Raw genomic sequence first — 19,161 nt, forward strand, 5'->3', positions numbered from 1 at the left:
ACTTTGCCCCTTGGACAGTGCCAAGACACAGACTAGTACAGGCGTCCAGGACTAGGGAGCAGCCTGATGCCTAGGGAGCAGTCCCCTCTCATGGTCCGATCCCGTGAGGGGCCCAATTGCCTCCCCCATTCACTCCACCAGGGTTGGGCCGCTAGTTACCCCAAAGTGAGAAGCTATTATAATCTCTGCTGGCAGGGTGGAAAGGCTGGTAGTTCCGGAGAATTTAGTCCCGGGTCCGCTAATAGCACTTAAATGAAATGTAAAATGTCATTTAAATGCTAGCCCCGCCGAATTCTGGTGCGAAGCAGACTGTGCCAGAAATCTGGCACTGGAAGATGCTAGCGGAGCGCAACCTCTCACAAGAATCCTGCGAATCGACCCCTGCACGATTCTCCCGGTCCACTGTGCTAGAAAATTAGGAGAATCACCCCCACTGCCTCTAATCTACCCTCCGAGAAGTGTACAGTATCAGCATCTGACCAAGTGGCTACAAGCATGAAAGCAAATGCTGATGACTTCATCAACACTTGCTGCTTAATATTCTGACACTGTTCAGTTAGCTTAGACCTCTTGGGTATCTGAAATGAAAAAGGCACAAAAGTAAAGATGGGACACAAGGTGAGAAAGGAAAATGTGTGACACATGCTTACAAAATCTGCAGTTTATAAATTAGAAGAACGTGCGATATGGAGAGGCTGGATGTGGAGAGGAAGATTTGGTATAAGGATACCATCACCTTGGTGGTTTCAGATCTGCTGCTGGGCATGATCCAAGCAATGGCCAGCACTGTCTCACAAATAGGGGTTGGGGAATGTAGTTTGAGGTCTAGTGCATATAGGGTTAACATGGGACTGAAAATGGTGTTACCCTCACATTGATGTAAGCAAACACATGACCTACACCTAAGGGTCAAGTCTGTACTGGACAGAGCTACATGACGAGCAAAAAGTAGACAGCACCCAGCTTGAACCCTTCACTATGTATGTGTACGTACGTAGTTCCTGTTGTTAATAAATACATACAATCAACTTACTTAGGACTACACCAAGACTTACAGAATGGTACTGAACATCCTATAATATGGTGGTAGCTCTTGGAAAAACTCAGGATTTCAGAGATGTTGGAGCAGATAGTCAAAGCTGGAAAATTGTAGAAGCAGCATTCTGACATGAATGAAAACATCTAAAGCGAAGATGAAGACTGTCTGAGAGAAACTCCATAGCAGAACTGGAAGCAGTGGGCAGAAGAAAACAAATTCTGCTGTGCAGCTGAGGACTCCAGCAGTTACACGGAAGTGCTGTTTGAACACCCATTGGTTGCAGAGTCAAAAGGACCTAGCAAAGGTGAGGTAAAAAATTAAGTTCTTGGCCAGTTTAAAAATATTTCAGTCTTTTAAAAGTTTCCAGCTGTATAGGAATAAGTACTACTGCCAGCTGGATTCCCGAGACAGTGCTTAAACGCACCATTGCTTACACTTTCTTCAAGGCTCAGCAGGAGTGCCTTTGCAGCAATCTGCTGGGACTGCAGGCATAGGTGAACTTCTGGCCTTCAAACAAACAGTAGCACTATTATATTTCAACAACATCCTACACTTTAAAATGTGTTAACCATGGATCAGAAATCCACTCTTCAGATTAATTTGGGTTTATCCAAGGCCCAGATTAAATCACATAATTGGGGACTTTGGAGAAAAATGTTCTTTAAAATATAGGATTACTTCAGGTCTAGATAAAAAGACAGAAGCTCAACAAAGTCATAACACACTGCTTTATTTGGCAGGCCTGATAGCACAACATTATTGCTAAACAAGGAATTAACAAATCATCCTCTAAACTTGAAGTACAAAAATAACTACTATCATTGACTTTATTTTAGACTACAATGTAACAAAATCCTCAAAAGGGCTGCAGGGTCATCTAGACTTGAAACAGCTGTGTTCTATTTACATAAATACGGTCAGACCTGCTGAGACTTTCTAGCATTTTCTGTTTTTGTTTCAGATTCTAGCATTCACAGTAATTTGCTTTTTACACCAATCTACGGGCCTGGAGGAATCCAACTTCTGAACATAGGCATGATTCTGGAACCACTAAGGTACAACAGCAGACAAATCTTTGCACTGCTGTACATCATCTGTAATCAGTCTTTTCACTCTTTTGCAGAGATCCCTACGCAGCCCTTAAAATCCTCAAAAGGACATAAGATATCAAAACAACCACTGTCATAAGTTACACAGAACTGCAACTTCCTGAGAGAAGGAGTATCCAAACTGGAACTTCAGCTCTAAACTGTCTTCTCTCTTTGCAGAGCAGGTTTGTTCATTTTCTTTACTGGTGCAGAAATCTCTCATTGGTCAGATCAGCCAACCACTCAGGTGGCTACCATGAAGCCTCCAAAAGGAGAACAGATAAGAGAAGAACCAAAAACTAGATCAGCCTCTGACAAATGTTAGTGAGGTCAACTCTGTGACCACAGAGCGAACACTACAACTCCAAGTCAGCCACCTGCAGTTGATCTGAACCATGCAGACACCCATTGCTGACAGTACACAACGTAGCCAAACACAAAGGTAAGCTTACTAAAAAACACATCCTCATAACAGGAAAAGTCATCTTCCATCACAGATGATATCGCAATGACCCAAACCACAAAAAAAAAGCACAGAAAAAATTGACATGGACATGAGCACAGCATGAGATGGAACAACAACCACCTATCACCACAACTGCTGAGTCAACAAAGAGAGGTTCAATACAATGGAATAGAATGGAATGGAATGGAATGGAATAAGGGGATGAGAAGATAGCCAATGCCAGGACAATCTCCAAATCAGAATTTACCACTCCTCCAACAGTACTGCAGATGAGATATGGAAGAACTATAAGGCCTCCAGACTATCTGAAATTATGAACTCAGAGTTGAAATGATGAACTGGATTAACTTGAAATACATTGGATTAAGACTTGGAAGAGGTGTAGTATAAAGATCTAGCACATAACAGTAAATATGGTACCACCCAAACAGTAATGGAAGAGAACACATGACCCACACCTCATGGCCAGTCTAGTGTTGGACAGAGCCAGTGTGCACAAGCAAGCATGGAGACAGCTTGAACCCTTTATTATATGTATGTACACAATTCTTGTAATAAATACATAGGGTGGAATTCTACACCCACTCCCACCAGCAGGATTTTCTGTTCCTGCCAAAGTCGATGGAGCTTTGAACAACTCACTGCATTTAAGGCCCCATTCCTGCTATAAAGAGCTGTAAGTTCCGCCCACCAAGTCAATCTATTTAAGACTACAAAGACTTCATTAAGTCCTACTGAATGGTATCCAATACCCTACAACAGGGAATGCATGCCTATCCTCCACTGATTAGCTCCTGTCGTCTCTGGTTGCATGTCTTACAAAAGAGGAAAATAGGTCAGTGAATGTCAAATGACAATTAGTGAGAGCTGTATGATTTGCAGCAGTGCCAAGTATGTAAAGGTGAAACGAAATATTTGAATGCGAGTTCAGCCCCGATCCATATAAATAGTAGTAGGTAAGTGATGAGGGTGTAGTGAATAAAACACCTAGACTGAGGCTGGTGATGTATTTGATGGAATATGACTTATCAAAACATATTCACTGACCTTAACTACTTGTAAAGACTTTGAACACCTGTGGCCTTATATCCAGGTTGTCGAGGCTGGACTCCTGGCATTGACCTCTCCTCTTTGTAGTATATATAAACGACTTGGAAGAGAGCGTACGTGGTGTGATCAGCAAGTTTGCGGATGACACCAAGATGGCAAGATTGGCAGATACCGAGGAGGAATGTCAGGTGACACAGCAGGATATAGATAGGTTGGTATATTGGGCAGGATAGATGGCAGATGGAATTTAATCCTGACAAATGCGAGGTGATGCATTTTGGAAGGAATAATGCAGAGAGGAGCTACGTGATAAAAAGGTAGACCGCTTAGGAGTATAGAAATACAGAGGGACCTGGGAGTGCAGGTTCACAAGTCTATGAAGGTGGCGACACAAGTAGAGAAGGTTGTGAGGAAAGCTTATGGAATGCTAGCCTTTATAGGAAGGGGTATAGAGTATAGGAGCTGCCGTCTAATGCTTCAGTTGTACAGAACGTTGGTTAGACCGCATTTGGAGTACTGCGTCCAGTTCTGGTCACCTTACTACCAGAAGGACGTGGAGACTCTGGAGAGAGTGCAGAGGAAGTTTACCAAGATGTTGCCTGGCATGGAAGGACTGAGTTACGAGGAAAGGTTGGAGAAACTGGGACTCTTCTCTTTGGAAAGACGGAGATTAAGGGGGGGACATGACAGAGGTATATAAAATACTGAAGGGAATAGATAGAGTCAATAGTGGTAGGCTGTTCCCTAGATTGGGGACAATTATGAGAGGTCACGATCTAAGGGTGAGGGGGGAGAAGTATAATTTGGATATGAGAGGAAGGTTCTTCACGCAGAGGGTCGTGGGGGTATGGAACACGCTACTGAGTAGGGTGGTGGAGGCAGGCACATTGGACTTGTTTAAGGTTTACTTAGATAGACACATGAGCGAAACAAGGATGGAGGGTTATAGTAGAGGGTATTAAATAGGGTCAGAGCCTCGGGATGATACCGGAAATGTAGAATTACATGTTAACGTTTTTGTCTTTTTATTCCGCAGGTGTAGGTCCACCTTGTTGTCAAACGAGGGGCATGCACACGGTGGGTCGTGCGTGGGCTGCTCTTGGAGGTTCCGGGAGTGGCCTAGTACTTCGTGTTGGTGTGTGTGCTTAATCCTGGACCAGTACATGGGCGCCGCAACAGCTCAGTGACTATCACTGCTAGCTGTGCAGATACATGGATTTGGGCCTGTGTCTGTGGGAGTTTGCGCATTCTCCCCGTGGTTGCGTGGGTTTCCTCCGGGCGCTCCGGTTTCCTCCCACACCCCAAAGATGTGCTCTTAGGCTGATTGGTATACCAAATTGACACTATTCTCCCCTGAATCTGGCTAAATTAGGGGTTCCACTCACATACACACAGGGCAGGGTAGGTGTAGGAGGATGCGGCGACGTGGGCTCGTTGGGCCGAAGCTGTTTCCCGTGCTGGGTTGTTCTTATACTTTACAGATAACACCTCAATCACCACCATTACTATCCCCGGATATGTCACATCCCACCGACAGGACAGACCCATCAGAGGTGGCAGCACAGTGGTATACAGTCATGAGGGAGTTGCCTTGGGAATCCTTAAAATTGACTCCGGACCCCATGAAGTCTCATGGCTTCAGGTTAAACATGAGCAAGGAAACCTTTTACTAGTTACCATGTTTCATCCTCTTTCAGCTGATGAATCAGTATTCCTCTATGTTGAGCAACACTTGGAGGAAGCACTGAGGGTGGCATGGGCACAAAATGTACTCTGGGTGGGGGGATTTCAATATCCACCAGCAAGAATGGCTCGGCAGCAATACGACTGATCGAATCCTAAAGAATATGACTGCTAGACTGAATCTGCTGCAGGTGGTGAAGGAACCAACAAGAGGAAAAAAAGCATACTTGACCTCACCCCTTACCAATCTGCCAGCTGTAGATGCATCTGCCCATGGTAGTATCGATAAGAATGACCACCGCACAGTCCTCGTGGAGATGAAGTCTCGCCTTCACATTGAGAACAACCTCCATTGTGTTGTGTGACACTATTACCATGCTAAATGAGACAGACTTTGAACCGATTTGGCAACTCCAGACTGGGCATCGATGAGGCACTGTGGGCCATCAAAAGCAGGAGAATTGTACACCAGCACAATCTGCAACCTCATGGCCTGGCATATCCTCCACTCAACCATTACCATCAAGCCAGGGATCAACCCTGGTTCAATGGAGTGTGCAGGAGGGCATGCCAGGAGCAGCACCAGGCATTCCTAAAAGTGAGGTATCAGCCTGATGAAGCTACCAAACAGGATTACTTGCATGCCAAATGGCAAAAATAGCAAGTGACAGAAAAAGCTAAGCGAGCCCACAACCAATGGATCAGATCTAAGCTCTGCAGTCCTTCCATATCCAGTTAAGAATGGTGGTGGACAATTAAGCAACCCACTGGAGGAGAAGGCTTCACAAATATCCCCATCCTCAATGATGGAGGAGCCCAGCAGATCAGTGCAAAAGATAAGGCTGAAGTATTCGTACCAATCTTCAGCCACAAGTGCTGAGTGGATGATACATCTCGGCCTCCTCCAGCGGTCCCCAGCATCTCAGATGCCAATCTCCAGTCAATTCGATTCACTCCTCACGATATCAAGCAACAGTGGAGGAACTGAATATTGCAAAGGCAATGGGCCCTGATAACATTCTGGCAATAGTTCTGAAGACTTGTGCTCCAGAATTTGCCACTCCCCAAGCCAAGTTCTTCCAATACAGTTACAACACTGGCATCTACCAAACAATGTGGAAAATTGCCCAGGTATGTCCTGTACACAAAAAGGACAAATCTAAGCCGGCCAATTACCTCTCAGTCTACTCTTGGTCATCAGGAAAGTGACAGCAGGGGTCTTCAACAGTGCTATCAAACAGCATCTGCTCAGTGACTCCCTGTTTGGGTTTTGTCTGGGTCACTCAGCTCCTGACCTCATTATAGCCTTGATTCAAACATGGACAAAAGAACTGAAGGCGAGAGTGACAGCCCTTGATATCAAGGCTGCATTTGACCGAGTGTAGCACCAAGGAGCCTTAGCAAAACTGGAATCAATGGGTCCACTGGTTGGAGTCATATCTGGTACGTAGGAAAATGGTTATGGAGGGTCAGTCATCTCAGCTGCAGGACATTTCTGCAGGAGTCCCTCAGGGTAATGTCCGAGGCCCAGTGATCTTCAGCTACTTCATCAATAACCTTCTCTCCATCATAAGGCCAGAAGTGGGGATGTTTGCTGATGATTGCACAATGTTTAGCACCATTCACAACTCCTCAACTACTGAAGCAGTTCATGTTCAAATGCAACAAGATCTGGACAATATCCAGGCTTGGGCTGGCAAGTAACATATGCACCGCTTAAATGCCAGGTAATCAGCATCCCCAATAAGAGACACCCTAACTACCGCCTCTTGACATTCAATGGTGTAACCATCACTGAATCTCCCACTGTCAACATCCTTGGGGCTACCATTGACCAGAAACTCAACTGGACTCACCACATAAACACAGGGCTAGAAGAGTAGGTCTGAGGCTAGGAATATTGCGGTGAGTAACTCACCTCCTGACTCCCAAAGCCTATCCACCATCTACAAGGCACGTGTGGAATGTGATAGAATACTGCCCACATGCCTGGATGGGTGCAGCTCCAACAACACTCATGAAGCTTGACACCATTGAGGGACAAAACAGCCCACTTGGTTGGCACCACATCTAAAAACATTCAATCCCTCCACTACCAACGCTTGAGAGCAGCAGTGTGTACTATCCACAAGATGCACTGCAGCAATTCACCAAAGATCCTTAGACAGCACCTTCCAAACCCATGACCACTTCCATCTAGAAGGATGAGGGCAGCAGATAAATGGGAACACCACCACCTGCAAGTTCCTCTCCAAGCCACTCATCATCCTGACTTGGAAATATATTGCCGTTCCTTCGCAGTCACTGGGTCAAAATCCTGGAATTCCCTCCCTAACAGCACTGTGAATCAACCCATAGCACATGCACTGCAGCGATTCAAGAAAGCAGCTCAACACCATCTTCTCAAGGACAACTAGGGATGATCAATAAATGCTGGCCAGCCAGCGACACCTGTGTCCCACGAATGACTAAAAAAGAGCAATTTATAATGGTCATAGTGTCAACGAAAATAAGGTAATGGCAGATTGCTGAAGAATTACTTTGTGTTGGTATTTAGAATATAGTCGACAAGCTGGAAATCCCAGGGAAACTAGTACTGAATCAGGGACAGCAACTTGTCAAAATTAATGTAAGCAAAATAACTTTGAAAAATGGCATTAAAGAGTGAAAAATCACCAAAACACGCTGCTTTCCGTCTTCCAAAGTTCTGTTGATTCACGAACCGTTCTTTTACATTGGAAAATAGTGCATGTCACTCTGCCATTTAAGAATGATGAAAAAAGGAAAACCTGGGAATTATAAACCAGGTAATCTAAAATCTAATATGGAAGTAAAATATTGCAGATGCTTTGAATCTGAAACAAAAACAGAAAGGGCTGACCATACTCAGTGGGTCAGACAGCATTGGTGGAGAGGGGAAGAGAATAATATTTCAAGTAATATTTTAGATAACCTCAGGCAGAGCAGAAAAGGTGACAAGTATGAGAAGGGAGATGGTCAATGCAGGACTGAGGGTGTTGTACCTAAATGAGCGCAGTAATACTGAACAAGGTAAATGAGATTGTTGCGCACATTAAAATTGATGTTGTGGGCATCACAGAGACGTGGCTGCAAAGGGATCAGGGCTGGGATCTAAATATCCAAGGATGTGTGTCCTATTGGAAGGAGAGGCAGATGGGCAAAGGGGAAGGGTTGCATTGTTAGTAAGGAATGAAGTTAAATCGATAGCAAGAAGTGATATGGGATCAGAAGGCACAGAATCTCTGGCAAGAGTTGAGGAATCGCAAAAGGTAAAAAAGAGCCTGATGAGAGTTATGTATAGGCCCTCTAGCAGTAGTCAGGATGTGGGGCAGAAAATAAATCAGGAGATGGAAAAGGCATATAAAAAATACACATTAATCATGGGGGACTTCAATATGCATGTACGTAGTGGATCCCAAAAAAAGGAATTTGTGGAATGTCTAAGAGATGATTTTTTGGAGCAGCTTGTGACAGAGCCTACTAGGGAACAGGCAATTCTGGATTTGGTGATGTGTAATGAGGCAGACTTGATTAGGGAACTTAAGGTGAAGGAACCCTTAGGGAGCAGTGACCACAACACGATAGAATTTACCCTGCAGTTTGAGAGGGAGAAGCTGGAATCAGAAGTAACGGTATTACAATTAAATAAAGGTAACTACAATGACATAAGGGAGGAGCTGGCCTGAACTGATTGGAAAGGGGGCCTACAGGGATGACAGTGGGACAGCAATGGCAGGAAATTTTGAGTGTTATTCGGGAAGTACGACAGAAATTCATCTCAAGGAAGGGAAAACATGCTAAGGGAGGACAAGACTTCCCTCATCAGCCATGGATGCCAAGTTCAACATAAAAGTAAAAGAAAGAGCATACAAAGTGGCAAGGATTAGTGGGAAGCAGAGGATTGCGAAACCTTTAAAAGTGAGCAGAGGACAACTAAAAAAGCAATAAGGAGGGAGAAGATTAAACATGAGTGTAAGTTATAAAAAGATAGGAAGAACTTTTTTTTTCAATATATAAAAGATAAGAGAGAGGCAAAAACAGCCACTGGAATATGAGGCTGGAGAATAATAATAGGGAACAAAGCAATGGCAGAGGAACTAAATAGTTACTTTGCATTAGTCTTCACTGTGGAAGACACCACTGGGATGCCAGAGGTTCAGGGGGTGCTGTGAGTGTAGTGGCCATCGCTAAAGAGAACGTTCTGGAGAAACAAAGGTCTGAAGGTGGATAAATCACCTGAACCGGATGGACTACACCCTAGGGTTCTAAAAGAGATAGCTGAAGAAATTGTGGAAACATTGGTGGTGATGTTTCAGGAATCACTGGAGGCAGGGAAGGTACCAGAGAATTAGAAAGTAGCTAATATAACACCGCTGTTTAAGGGAAGGAGACAACAGATGGGAAATTATAGGCTGGTTAGCATGACTTTGGTCATTGGCAAGATTTGAGAGTCCATTATTAAAGATGAGATCGCTGAGTACTTGGAAGTGCATGATAAAGTAGGACTGACTCAGCATGGCTTTCTCAAGGGGAGGTCACGTCTGACAAAGTTCTTTGAGGAAGTAATGAGGAAGATAGATAAAAAGGAAAACCAGTGGATGTAATTTATTTAGATTTCCAGATCGGAGACTGTTAGATAAGTTAAGTGCCCATGGTGTTAAGGGTAAGATCCTGGCATGGACAAAGGATTGACTGACTGGCAGAAGACAGAGCAGGAATAAAGGGGTCTTTTTCAGGATGGCAGCTGGTGACTAGTGGTGTGACTCAGGGGTCAGTGGTGGGACCATAACTTTTCACACTGTTGCTAAGTTTGCAAATGATACAAATATATTTGGAGAGGAACCAGTAGTATTCAGGAAGCAGGGAGACTGCAGAAGGATTTGGACAGGTTAGGAGAGTGGGCAAAGAAGTGGCAGATGAAATACGATGTGGAAGAGTCTGAGGTTATGCACTTTGGAAGGAGGAATGGAGGCAATTATTTTCTAAATGGGAAAATACTTAGGAAATCAGAAACGAGAAGACACTTGGAAGTCATTGTTCAAGATTCTCTGAAGGTAAACGTGCAGGTTCAGTCAGCAATCAGGAAGGCAAATGCAATGTTAGTGTGCATGTCGAGAGAGCTAGAATACAACAGCAGATACTTCTGAGGCCAGACCCCATTTGGAGTACTGTGACCGGTTTGGAGCCCCGTATCTAAGGAAGGATATGTTGGCCTTGGAAAAGGTCCAGTGGAGGCTCACAAGTGTGATCCCTGGAATGAAGAGCTTGTCATATGAGGGATGGTTGAGGACTCCAGGTCTGTACTCGGAGTTTAGAAGGATGAAGGGGGATCTTATTGAAACGTACAGGATACAGCCAGGCCTGGATAGAATGGATGTGGAGAGGACATTTCCACTAATAGGGAAAACTAGAACCAGAGGGCACAACCTCAGGTTAAAAGGGACAATCCTTTAGAGCAGAGATGAGGAATTTCTTCAGCTAGAGTGTGGTGAATCTATGGAACTCTTTGCTGCAGAAGGCTATAGAGGCCAGGTCATTGAGTGTCTTTAAGACAGAGATAGATAGGTTCTTGATTAAATGAGGGGCTCAGGGATATAGGGAAAAGGCAGGAGAATGAGGATAAGAAGAATATCAGCCATCACTGAATGGCGAAGCAGACTTGATGGGCCGAGTGGCCTAATTCTGCTCCTATATCTTATGGTCTTAAGTTGAAGATCTTCCTACAGAATTTAGAAAAGTTTTAATCAAGTGAAAGGGGTGAGGGTGGGAAAAATAACAAAGGAGGATATGTGATAGAGTGGAAGGCAGGAGTGGAGGTGCAAGGTCTAAGGAAATTGTAATTAGTATGGTTAGTAGTGTCCCACAAGGATCGACATTGGGTCTCAACTATTTATCAAATTTATTAATGACTTAGATAATGACATAGAAATCCAGTGATCCAAATTTGCCGATTATAAAGATAGGTTGCATTGCAAACAGCGTAGTTGGAAGCATAAAATTACAAACACTTTGATAGCTTGAGTGAATGGGAAAAGAACTGCAGCAAATAGATTTCAATGTAGTCAAATGTGAGGTCATTCATCTTCGATCGCAGCTGGTAGACAAAGTACTTTCTAAATGGTAAATGTGAAAATAGTTGTGGTCCAAGAGACTTAGTGGTCCAAAGTCAGATCAATCAAATGTCATGAATGGGTACAGAAAATAATCAAAAAAGGTTGAGTAGAATGCTTGCATTCACATTGCAAAAACTAGAATACAAAAGGAGTTGAAGTCATGCTTCAACTGGAATACTGTGAGTAGTTCCAAGCATCACACATTAGGAAGGATTAACTGTGGATTCACTTGACCCGATATAAAGGCAGACTAAAACTGTAGTTGTTAGAGTAAGAGATGTATGCTTGTAATGTATAACCCTGAATAAGTATAAAGATTGGCCCCAGTTCCATGCTTCAGCAACTGATTTTCTAGATTAGAACATTAAAGGGCAAATTACAAGAAAATTTAACAACTGGGATTGCATCCCTTGGAATTCAGAAAGCTAATGGGTAATTTGATTAATGTTCTCAAGCTATTAAGAGGAATGCAGGATATTCAAAAAGTATTTTTGAGGTTGGGGTGTCAAAGACTCAAGGGCATAGTCTAAAAATTAGAACTAGTCCTTTCAGGAATTAGGAATTCGACATGCAAAGGGTGGCAGAGGTTTGTAGCTCTCCACAAATGGTTATTGATACTAGTTCAATTGCGAATGTTAAATCAAAAATAGTGATAAGATGTATGTAAATATATTGAAGGGTATTTGGCAAAGGTGGGTGGATGTAGTTAGTTTGCAGGTCAGCTGTTCATAGACTGCTTTCTCCTTAATTGTGCCAAATCTCACTTGTTCCCATATAATATTTAATTCAATACTGAATCTTGGGCCTCCTCCAGCCAAAAAGTATCTTCCCTTCATGGGGTGCAGGAGAACTTTAGATGCTTCTAGCCAACGAGCAATACAGTTGGTGCTGCCTGGTTGCAGAAATCATGGAACAGGACAGGCAGCACAAAATTGGCATGCTGCCTGCATTGCAATCTATTGTGCTTTACAATCCTGCACCTTTTAGATGCAGATTAGTGTATCCCATAGTTTAAAGATTTTATGGTTCTGAAGTCTATTCTCTAACTGTGATACTCGTAATGCAACTCATGCGGCTTTTGTTGATACTCTGTAATATGCATGTTGTCCATGGGATGAAATTAGTGTGAATTTGAGTGATAAAGATTGCTTGGAAACAAAAGTCCAAGGGCCCCAAAATTTGGCTTCATACTACTGTTGGTAGCAGAAGTCTGAAACACAAATTGGAAGCTGGAACACTTCTGGTGCATCCATATAGTGTACCCAGATTGTAAAGTGCTCCAGCATGTTTGTGGGTGTGTGTTGTGTCTCACAATTTACTATTTTGAACAGCACAGGTCAGGTTAATGCCCACTCTTTAGCAATTGCAGCTGCACAAGAGATCCCCTCCACCCACTAAGCTCTATTTAAAGGGATCATCATTCAGCCTCCAGGTGAGATGCTTTTGACCTTTTACTGTTGTAAAGTTAGTAGAAGCACTGTCTTGAGTGTTATTGGTGGAGTTGAAAGAGGTTTTAAGATTAATCAGAAATGGTGTTAAGTCAGGGGATGCAGCAAGTGTGTCTGGAAAAAAATCTGCATTCAGTGATGGGGACTGTAGTTGTGGTACAGCATGATATGGAGTTGGAGCATAATCAGCAGAAGTGGCTAGCACTGGACAGAAGGAAGAGAAGCACGGCTCTTAATGAAAAGGACCTGCCCACAAACAGTCTTCGGAGAAAACTCCACCCCGTATAATAACTGAGTATTTACTTTTGTTCAGGTGGTGGGCATTAACTGGGGGTTCATTTCTGCACCTGTACATACCAGCAAAGTGAAACTGTGGTTGTTGGGTTTGGAGATGCAAGTTTGTCATGTTCACCTCTGTAAACAAAAGCTCAAAGATTGGGTTCCAGTTTCATCCTTCAGCTTTCTGAAGTAGCATATTCCTCCAGGTGCAGTGTCTAAGGCGTCTACATTTCTCTAAGGAGGTGGTCACTGACCAGTATCATCATCAGTAGAAGCACAGCAGGACAAAGACAGCATTGCTGGTAGCTCGCAAGATTTATACCAATAGAATCTTCCAGCTGTCAACATTTTCAAAATTTCAAGTTCACAGACCAATGCCTTCTCAGGTAGGTGACAGAGACCCTATACAAATGGAGTTGGGATTTCATTATATTTTCTCTAACCAGAGAGGGAGGAGTGGGCACATGGCTTTGTGAGGCTAGCAGGATTTCCAAGGGTGCAGGGTTCCTTCGACTACTGTGGGTCCCACAAATGCAAGGGCTACCACTCTGTAAATGTACCCAGAGGGTCTTATTGGCGAATGCCTGCTATCCTAGCAGCAGTCATGATGCATTCATCCTGAACTAGTCAGCTACTAGCTCTGAGACAGCACAAGGAATAGGGGGTAGCTGCTGGGTAACAAGGAACACCCATTCTACACCTGGCTCCTCTCCATGCCCGAGTGTTAAAGTCTACAATGGAAGCCATGCTGCCAACATGAACAGCAAGGAGCAAATTATCAATGTCCCAAAACAATGCAATTTGGACCACTTAGAGGGAGCCCTTCAATTGAATGCTAGAACATGTCTCCAAGTTCATAGTTGGCTGGTGTATCCTTCCCAGTCATGGAACTCATGAGGATGCAGCCCTTGGAAGGTACCTCGCGGGGGGAGTGGGAAGAAGTGAGGACACATCTGGGACCCCATCACTCCAGACTCTGGTACTCGAAGATCTCATCCCCACAACATTTACTCCAGAATCTCCTATCTTTCAGCTTATCTGCCATGGCTCATCTTAGCATTGTCTTAGGCAAAATATGGAAATAAAAGCCATCAAAAAGAAATACCCTTAACAACTTAATCCAACAATACTTTTAGTAATATACACAAACCTGTACCCTTCACCCTTATACAATCCTTGAGTACCTACCTTGAGAGTGTCATTGCCTGGCTTAATGCCTCAATGCAGTGCTATTCCAGTGGCTGCAGTAATGCTACCTTGTAGGACGATGCCAAGCAGCTCTGGGCTTTGGAGGTGCAGCTTTAGATTGCACCATGGGTGTCAGCAGTCTGGGCTGGCTGACTGACAAGTAACAGCAAGGGCACTGATGGACTGGAAGTGGTGGGCACACAAATACTGTTATCCTGAGAGTGGATAGAACATTTGTGCTCCCTGGAGCCAGTACCAACCAACCTTTCTCAAGGTGATGCCTCGACAATCCAGGTAATATGCAGGACCACAGATTGCTGCACTGCTGTGAGAGGCACAGCATGTGTACCCACAATGGTTGTAGTCTGTATGATGCCATTGGCTCACACTGCAGCAAGTATAAATCTCATGACCTCTGTTTCAAAGCATTGGTGACCTTTGTGTGTGCTGCAATGGAAGCTGAGACAGCAGCCACCAGATGGTGAAGATGCAAGTCCTGACGTGAATTTGGTCACCGCTTCCATGTTTGAAAGGAAGGGCTCCCAAAACCACTCAAGTAGCTCCCAAGCTCTGCAGTTCCTTTCTCCTGGCTGTTTGACTTCCATAGTTAGAAAGAGATTTTAGGTATTCTTGCAAAATATGACTTTTTTTCCACGTAGAGCTTGCAAGCCCTTCCTTTCAAACATGGAAGCAGTGACGAAATTCATGTTAGGACTTGTACCTTCATCTGGTGGCTGCTGTCTCAGCTTCCATTACAGCACACACAAAGGTCACCAATACTTTGAAACAGAGGTCATGAGATTTATACTTGTTGCAATGTGAACCAATGGCACCATACAGACTACTACCATTGTGGTTCTACATACTTGTATTCAAAGCAGCATGCAGCCTGTCACAGCAGTGCAGCAATCTGTGGTGGATCAAGTGATGGTGCTTCAGAGTTGCTCGTCACTCATAGTTCGGCTGCACTAGCTAACTTGGCAACAAACTTTGGATATCTGAAAGCAAAAATGTAGAAGGTGAGTGTTGGGATAAGGCACAGCAGAGGGGTTAAAATCTCCAGTCATACCATCCACAGTTTCTACCACGCTACACAGCAGGTTGAAGATGAAGGGAATTTAAGAAAGGGCAAAAGACAGGAAAATTCTATTGTCTTGAATGTTCTCAGCAACATCAGATACAACAATCTCAGTCACAGCCTGTCAAATGATGCAGAGCACTCCTCCTAAGGCATCAAGTGGTACAGGCATGCCTACCCCCATCAGCTCTTTGCTGTTCCTTGTCTTGGTTATATGTGATCTTGTCCTGCAATTAAGACGTAAGAATATCAGTGACTGTGTTCAATACATTTGGGTGATATGCCTTCCATATTTGAAGGTGTGTGGATGCTGCGAGAGGTTGGTGCGAGAATGGCAGCATTTCCAACTGTGCAAGGATGAGATGGAGCATCTAAATGATAGATATGAGCCCTGGTTGCAGTGATGCGGCTGTGGTACACTGAGTTTAGAATACTGGTGGTAGATAGAAGATTTCATTTGAAGGTACATTCACTGATCTCCACTAGAAGTGTGATGCCACGGTATGTTTTCCATCAATGCAGCCAGGTCTTTGTGGCCAAACTCAGAACACCAATCCTCCTTGACCACCTGCTCCCATTTCCTTTACAGGATGTGCACAAAAGGACTCATGGCCTCTGATGAACCATGGACTTTCTCCTCTCTTCGACTTCCATCACTAAGGCTTTCAGTGCTACTTCTGAGATCATGGGACTCCTCCCTCTCTTTCTGCCACCACAGCCTAGGCAATGAACCAGTAGCCACTGTGCCTCTGATTTAAAGTGCAAGTGGCTGTACATCGAACAAGCACTCAGCCAGTCAGCAGCGTATTTTGTTCCGGGCTGTATAGTATCATGAGGAGGAGGGAGCAAAATGTTTGTTATTTTTGTTGCATATTTAATATGCTGAGATACTTTTCCACAATATTGTATTTTTAAATATTGGGTTCTATCATGTATTGGTATTTGTGATACATAGCACTGGAGTACATCTTTCTCTGTATAAGTTTTTTTATTAAAAAATTGTTTCTCAGTTTAATAAATGAATTATCCTTTGAATGATGTATATGAAGCATGACTAAAATAACCATAATGCACTTGCTGGTAGTAAAATATTTCATTTAAAAAAAAAAAATCGCTGTCTAGCAGATGACAGGAATGCTTTCCATATCCAATGTTTTCAACCGACATTGCACTCAGTTAACAAAAGGGTTGTTTTCACACTAGATGGTTTGATGGTTATTTTTAGAAATAGTGTAATACCAGCTAAGCTTATGGTGCTTTGAGCTGTCTGCACTGTGTTGCATCTGCTATAATTCTCCTGATACACTTGTCCATACTAATCAGACTTTAGTGAAGCATTGGAGGAAATTTTAAAAATGTTCACCATTTGCTTTTTTATTCAGAGATTTTAATTTACTAATTCTGTCAAATCCTGAGGAGATACAGAACACATGATGTTTATGCACACGGTCTTCCCCACTGATCATTACTTTGGCTGCATAACACAGTGTTTTAACAACATAACCAAATTTGATATTTGCTTCAAACTTCACCTTACAAGAAATAGCATTATCTGACATGCTTGACATAATGTAGTACATTTTTAACATAGGCATTGCATGCTGGATTTTGGCACAGGAGTCGAGAGATCGGGAGTCAGATTCATTTCTAGAGCGTGAACCCACCCCTGACATGAACTGGGAACCGAATGGCATTTTTGTCCAGGTAGAAGCCTGATTGGTGAGGGGATAAATCCACTGGCCAATTATTAGCCAGGGGAGCAGGAATGCTAGTGAACATCAGGGAAGCAGGCCACATATTGGCCCGACATGGCAGCCATCACTACCATCTGGGAATGATTTAAATTTGGGACAGGCTGTTCTCTGGCAAGGGTGTGATTGGTAAGTGGGAGGCCTTCAAAGGAGAAATTTTGAGAGTGCAGAGTTTGTATGTTCCTGTCAGGATTAAAGGCAAAGTGAATAAGAATAAGGAACCTTGGTTCTTGAGGGGTATTGGAACTCTGACAAAGAAAAAAAGAGAGATGTATGACATTAATAGGCAATAGGGAGCAAATAAGATGTTTGAGTATAAAAAGTGCAAGAAACCACTTAAGAAAACAATCAGGAGGGCTGAAAGAAGACATGAGATTGCTTTGGCTCTCAAGATGAAGGATAATCCTAAGAGCTTCTACAGGTATATTAAGAGCAAAGGGATAAAATTGGTCCTCTGGAAGATCAGAGTGGTTGGCTATGTATGGAACCAAAAGAAATGGGGGAAGATATTAAATGGGTTTTTTGCATCCGTACTTACTAACGAAACTGGCGTGGAGTCTAAGGCAAACAAGTAGGGAGGTCATGGAACCTATACAGAATAAAGGGGAGGAGGTGCTTGCTGTCTTGAGGCAAATCAGAGCAGATAGATCCCCAGGACCAGAGAGGGTATTTCCCTTGGACCTTGAAGGAGACTAGTGTTGAAATTGCAGAGGCCCTGGCAGATGTATTTAAATTGTCGGTATCCACAGGTGAGGTGCCGAATGATTGGAGGATAGCTCATGTTGTTCTGTTATTTTAACAAGGCTCAAAAAGTAAGCCAGGAAATTATAGGCCAATAAGTTTGACGTCAGTAGTAGGTAAATTATTGGAAAAAGAGTACTAAGAGATAGGATCTACAAATACTTGGATAGACAGGGACTTATTAGGGAGGGTCAACATGGCTTTGTGCATGGTAGGTCATGTTTAACCAATCTAATAGAGTTTTTCGAGGAGGTTACCAGGAAAGCGGATGAAGGGAAGGCAGTGGATGTTGTCTACTTGGACTTTAGTGAGGCCTTTGACAAGGTCCTGCATGGGAGGTTAGTTAGGAAGGTTCAGTTACTAGGTATACATGGAGATATAACAAATTGGATGAGACATTGGCTCAAATGGAAGAAGCCAGAGAGTAGTAATGGAGGATTGCTTCTCTGAGTGGAGGCCTGTGATTAGTGGTGTGTCACAGGGATCAGTGCTGGGTTCATTGTTGTTTGTCATCTATATCAATGATCTGGATGATAATGTGGTAAATTGGATCAGCAAATTTGCTGATGATACAAAGATTGCAGGTGTAGTGGACAGTAATGAAGGTTTTTAAAGCTTGCAGGGGGATTTGGACCAGCTAGAAAAATGGGCTGAAAAATGGCAGATGGAATTTAATGCAGACAAGTGAGAGGTGTTGCACTTTGGAAGGATAAACCAAGGTAGAACATACATGGTAAATGGTAGGACACTGAAGAGTGTAGTAGAACAGAGAGATCTGGGAATACAGATACACAATTCCCTAAAAGTAATGTCACAGGTAGATAGGCTCAAAGAGTGCTTTTGAAACGTTGGCCTTTATAAATCAAAGTATTGAGTATAAGAGTTGGAATGTTATGGTGAGGTTATATAAGACATTGGTGAGGCCGAATTTAAAGATTGTGTGCAGTTTTGGTCACCTAATTACAGGAAGGATATTAATAAGGTTGAAAGAGTGCAGAGAAGGTTTACAAGAATGTTGCCAGGACTTGAGAAACTGAGTTACAGAGAAAGGTTGAATAGGTTAGGACTTTATTCCCTGGAGCATAGAAGAATGAAGAGAGATTTGATAGAGGTATATAAAATTATGATGGGTATAGATAGAGTGAATGCAAGCAGGCCTTTTCCACTGAGGCTAGGGGAGAAAAAAAACTAGAGGAAATGGATTAAGGGTGAAGGG

The 19,161-nt window shown here is 43.3% G+C and overlaps 1 protein-coding gene across 2 annotated transcripts in view; it reads right to left on the bottom strand.

The window, feature by feature from the left end:
• The window catches only part of prrg3 (proline rich and Gla domain 3), a 79,132-nt gene that overhangs the window by 23,127 nt on the left and 36,844 nt on the right, over positions 1 to 19,161 (bottom strand). The window contains exon 1 of one of the 2 annotated variants that reach the window (XM_080187689.1): positions 3,641 to 3,692. The exons of the other annotated variant lie outside the window; for it this stretch is intronic. The gene's annotated coding sequence lies outside the window, so the exon portion shown is untranslated. Of the gene's footprint in view, positions 1 to 3,640; positions 3,693 to 19,161 lie in introns of those variants that run through there. 2 annotated transcript variants of the gene reach the window in all.

The sequence above is a fragment of the Carcharhinus amblyrhynchos genome, chromosome 4 (genome assembly GCF_965287045.1).
Source record: "Carcharhinus amblyrhynchos chromosome 4, sCarAmb.v2.hapA, whole genome shotgun sequence".
Classification (NCBI taxonomy): domain Eukaryota; kingdom Metazoa; phylum Chordata; class Chondrichthyes; order Carcharhiniformes; family Carcharhinidae; genus Carcharhinus; species Carcharhinus amblyrhynchos.